This window comes from Sciurus vulgaris (assembly GCF_902686455.1).
Source record: "Sciurus vulgaris genome assembly, chromosome: 4".
Lineage (NCBI taxonomy): Eukaryota > Metazoa > Chordata > Mammalia > Rodentia > Sciuridae > Sciurus > Sciurus vulgaris.
The window spans coordinates 85,447,719-85,453,230 of record NC_136464.1 but is presented as its reverse complement, the minus strand read 5'-3'; the positions used below and the strand labels follow the sequence as shown (position 1 = coordinate 85,453,230).

Genomic DNA, 5,512 nt, shown 5'->3' with positions numbered 1-5,512 from the left:
GAGAAACCAGATTTCTACAGTTTCAAAGTATCTCTGCATAACATTTGTGAAACACAAAGGGAAAATAGTAACTACGGCATAGAACAAACTGGAAGATATTCCTTAACCAAATAGTCAAAGTCAATATTGACCAGACGTGGAACCAAGTACCTACCTCCATAGTTTCTTGTAACTGCGTAACTTTGAGGCCCCCAACTATTTTCTCATTTGTCTAGAAGCTTCCTTTAAGTCCTACAGGATGCATGCTCTTCCTGGAAGCTGTAAACAATTCTTGACCATGAGAGTGATGACTGCTTCATTAAGCCAGGAAAGTCTAGCAGTGCAGACTGAATATGCTACTTTGGGAAGAACTTGATGTTACTAGTGGTACATTCCTGCCCTAATGACTGAACCTAGGTCTAAACATTAGGAAACATCATCTGATCCCAAAGTGAAAAAAAAAAAAAAAATGCATGAAACTACTGACCTATGCCTTTTAACAACATATATGTCATGAACAGCACAGAAAGTCTCAGTACCTGCCCCAGATTAAAGGATACTAAAGAAACATGACCACTAGACACAATGCATCCCAGATTGTGAAAATCCACAATCTTAGATTTACTATGGTTATTAATGACATTGCTGAGATCACTGGTCAACCTGAATAAGATTTATAGATTAGATACTCAATCTAATTTTAATTTTCTGGTTTTGATCATTATACTACAGTTATACAATTCCTTGTTTTTAGGAGACACTAGTGTGGAGAGTCATCCATATCTAGCAGAATCAGAATTGATTGAGCCATGGATACAGAGGCTGGACTCCCAGGAATGGCAGCCATGATAGAATGTTCCAGATAGCCTAGGAAGTAAGTAGCCCAGTGTGGGAGAGGCTGACCATCTGACAATATGGTAGTTCCCTGAGCAAATGGCTTCCCTAGTTCTACTCCATCCTGTTCATTATAGAAGAATCCCTCTTGCTATGGGCTCCTTTACCTACGCAACTCTAAATAAAGGAGAGGTGGGCTACTTCATCGTGTTAGAGGCCAGGTCTGGTATGGCCCGATTCATCACGCCCCCTCCCAGTTCAAAATAGTATTGGCTCTTGTGTGTTTAATGGATAAGTTTATGGGTAATTAATTGATTTATTGTTGGCAGGCCATCCTCTGGCAGTTAACCCTTCCCTCACCCACGCGGGACGTGGCAGAAACACCTGTACACTAGCATTTAGGAATAAAATGGTATTATGCACTATTCACAAATGGTTTAGAGAAACTAAACTTTGTCATAAACCTACATTTATATTTATTTAGAAAAGGAGAATAGTGGAGATGAAATAAAGCAAAGGTAGTAAACTGTTAATATTTGGGAAATAGTATCTAGAAATTCTTTGTACTGTAATGTCTGTAAGTCTGAAATTGTTGAAATAGAACATTTATAAGAATAAAGCAGCATAAAATAATATCCAGACATTATACTACACTGAATAAAATAAACCCTGAATGAATTGAAAGTTGGATGAGGAGCACAAATAGATATACAGTCTCAAGTTATATTCCCATAGAACATGAAAACAATAAAGTAAAATGACAACTTTGCAGAAGAGAAAACCACAAGATACCAATTTAGTGATTCATGTTAGCATCATCAGTAATGGAAAAATTAAACTTATAGGACACATGATTTCATGGAGAAAATCACAAAATTACTTGATACTGTTTTTTTTTTTTTTTTTTTTAATAATAAGCAACCCTTTATTTGCTGACTGCCATTACAAAAACTGATTACAGACGGGAAACCGCGAGGGCCGGGGCAGGTGGCGGGGCGACGGACGGCGACGATGGCCGCGGCAGCGGGCAGCAGGCCGGGGGCGGCGGCGGCGGGCGCAGGGGGCGCTGCGGGCGCTGCGGCGGCTGCGGGCCTAGCGGTCTATCGGCGGAAGGACGCGGGCCCTGCCGGCAAGTTCTGGGAGAGCCCGGAGGCGGTGTCTCAGCTGGACTCGGTGCGCGTCTGGCTGGGCAAGCACTACAAGAAGTATGTTCATGCAGATGCTCCTACCAATAAAACTCTGTCTGGATTGGTGGTACAACTTCTTCAGTTCCAGGAAGATGCCTTTGGGAAGCATGTCACTAATCCGGCTTAATTGAAAGATATCATCAAGCGACATCAGGGAACGTTTACTGAGGAGAAGTCAAAAGCTTCCCACCACATCTATCCATATCCTTCCTCACAAGAGGATGAAGAATGGCTGAGACCAGTGATGAGAAAAGACAAGCAGGTGTTAGTGCACTGGGGCTTTTACCCAGACAGCTATGATACTTGGATACATAGTAATGATGTTGATGCAGAAATTGAAGATCCACCAATTCCAGAAAAGCCATGGAAGGTTCATGTGAAATGGATTTTGGATACTGACTGTTTTCAATGAATGGATGAATGAGGAGGATTATGAAGTAGATGAGAACAGGAAGCCAGTGAGTTTTCGTCAGCGAATTTCAACAAAGAATGAAGAGCCAGTCAGAAGTCCAGAGAGAAGAGATAGAAAAGCATCAGCTAATGCTCGGAAGAGGAAACATTCACCTTCACCTCCCCCTCCTACACCTACAGAATCGAGGAAGAAAAGTGGGAAGAAAGGCCAAGCTAATCTTTATGGGAAGCGCAGAAGTCAGAAAGAGGAAGATGAGCAAGAAGATCTTACCAAGGACATGGAAGACCCAACACCTGTACCCAATATAGAGGAGGTGGTACTCCCCAAAAATGTAAACCCAAAGAAAGATAGTGAAAATACACCCGTTAAAGGAGGAACTGTAGCAGATCTAGATGAGCAAGATGAAGAAACAATAACAACAGGAGGAAAGGAAGATGAAGATCCTAGCAAAGGTGATCAGAGTCGGTCAGTTGATCCTGGTGAAGATAATGTGACAGAGCAGACTAATCACATTATTATTCCCAGCTATGCATCATGGTTTGATTATAACTGTATTCATGTGATTGAATGTCGTGCTCTTCCTGAATTTTTCAATGGAAAAAACAAATCCAAGACTCCAGAAATATATTTGGCATATCAAAATTTTATGATTGACACATACCGTCTGAACCCCCAAGAGTATTTAACCAGCACTACTTGTCGGAGAAACTTGACTGGAGATGTGTGTGCTGTGATGCGGGTTCATGCCCTTTTTAGAGCAGTGGGGCCTCGTTAATTATCAAGTTGATCCAGAAAGTCGACCCATGGCAATGGGACCTCCTCCTACTCCTCATTTCAATGTATTAGCCGATACTCCCTCTGGGCTTGTGCCTCTTCATCTTCGATCACCTCAGGTACCTGCTGCTCAGCAGACGTTAAATTTTCCTGAGAAGAACAAGGAAAAACCAATTGATTTGCAGAACTTTGGTCTCCGTACTGACATCTACTCCAAGAAAACATTAGCAAAGAGTAAAGGTGCTAGTGCTGGAAGAGAGTGGACAGAACAGGAGACCCTTCTACTTCTGGAGGCCCTGGAGATGTATAAGGATGATTGGAACAAAGTGTCAGAACATGTCGGAAGTCGTACTCAGGATGAATGCATCCTCCACTTTTTAAGACTTCCCATTGAGGACCCATACCTCGAAAACTCAGATGCTTCCCTTGGACCCCTGGCCTACCAGCCTGTCCCTTTCAGTCAGTCGGGAAATCCAGTCATGAGTACTGTTGCTTTTTTGGCATCTGTGGTGGACCCTCGTGTGGCATCTGCTGCAGCAAAAGCAGCTTTAGAGGAGTTTTCTCGGGTCTGAGAGGAAGTACCACTGGAGTTGGTTGAAGCCCATGTCAAGAAAGTACAAGAGGCTGCCCGTGCCTCTGGGAAAGTGGATCCTACTTATGGCTTGGAGAGCAGCTGTATTGCAGGCACAGGGCCTGAAGAGCCAGAGAAACTTGAAGGAGCTGAAGAGGAAAAAATGGAAATAGACCCTGACGTTCAACAGCCTGAAAAGACAGAAAACAAAGTGGAAAATGAAACAGATGAAGGTGATAAGGCACAAGATGGAGAAAATGAAAAAAATAGTGAGAAGGAACAGGACAGTGAAGTTAGTGAGGATATCAAGTCAGAAGAAAAGGAGACTGAAGAGAACAAGGAACTCACTGATACATGTAAAGAAAGAGAAAGTGATACTGGGAAGAAGAAAGTGGAACATGAAATTTCTGAAGGAAATGTTGCCACAGCAGCAGCAGCTGCTCTTGCCTCAGCTGCTACCAAAGCCAAGCACTTGGCTGCTGTGGAAGAGAGAAAGATCAAGTCCCTCGTAGCTCTCCTGGTTGAGACACAAATGAAGAAACTAGAGATTAAACTTCGACATTTTGAGGAGCTGGAAACTATCATGGACAGAGAGAAAGAGGCTTCAGAACAACAGAGGCAACAGTTACTTACTGAACGCCAGAACTTCCACATGGAACAGCTAAAATATGTCGAATTACGAGCCCGGCAGCAAATGGAACAGCAGCAGCATAGCCAGAACCCTCAACAGGCACACCAGCACTCAGGAGGACCTGGCCTGGCCCCTCTTGGAGCAGCAGGACACCCTGGCATGATGCCTCATCAGCAGCCTCCTCCCTATCCTCTGATGCACCACCAGATGCCACCACCTCATCCACCCCAGCCAGGTGAGATGAAAGCGTTGCCCATGGAAAAGACTTCTGGCCATCCCATGTCACAGATTATCAGAGGGATTAATCATGCAGGTGATGTTTTCTGACAAAGCCTGTCCAAAATTTCCCTTGTCATCTAGAAAATGATAGTCAAGTGAGATGTGGTTTTATCATCATGTAAAACCTGCCATGTTCTTTTTCCAATTCTCTTGGTTGGACACTTTTTTCTTTGGTAGGTCAAACTCTGTATGGCAGTATATCTTAGGATTTCTGAAAAATTAATCCTTACATTGTCTCTACATTCTTTTTTATGGTCCAATTTATTTCACATATTTTCAATTCAACAAAAAATTTGGACAGACTCCAATTTGCCATATTGAGGTTTGACCTGTGGTAGGCTCTGGGCCTTACGTTGGTTTATATGTCAAAGACTATAATGATTATCTGTGGACTTGCCAAACCGTCTTTTATGAAGGAAAGTTACAGTATTAATTTTTGAAGAGATCCTTTGTTTATTCTGCAGTTTTGAGTTTTCTTTTTTACCTACAGATTAATTTCTAAGGTTAGACTCGTGAATTGATATGCTATACCAATCTGTGCAGTAAAATTTTTTCAGATGATTCAATATAACTTCCTATCATAAATAATATAGGTATCTGAATTTATGTACTAAATTTAGGGGTGGAGTAGATCCCATGTCTTGAAATCATGGTCATAATTTTTGTGTGATTGCTTGCTAGTTTTTTCCCCTAAGTGATCAGCCTCAAACCTTTAAAATTAAAACACATTAACTCAGGGAATTTGTACTACTTGGAAACATTTAACTGTAATGCAACATGCTTTGGTAATGTTATAGTGTGAACTACCTTTATAACATAGGTTAAATACTCCTATGCTAGAATGT

At 42.0% G+C, this 5,512-nt stretch overlaps 1 pseudogene across 1 annotated transcript; it reads left to right on the top strand.

The window, feature by feature from the left end:
* Positions 1-1,824: 1,824 nt before the first annotated feature.
* On the top strand, positions 1,825-4,814 carry LOC306659969 (SWI/SNF complex subunit SMARCC1-like; annotated as a pseudogene). Its single transcript has one exon. The product of its transcript is annotated as an SWI/SNF complex subunit SMARCC1-like (transcript).
* The last annotated feature ends 698 nt before the right edge of the window (positions 4,815-5,512 follow it).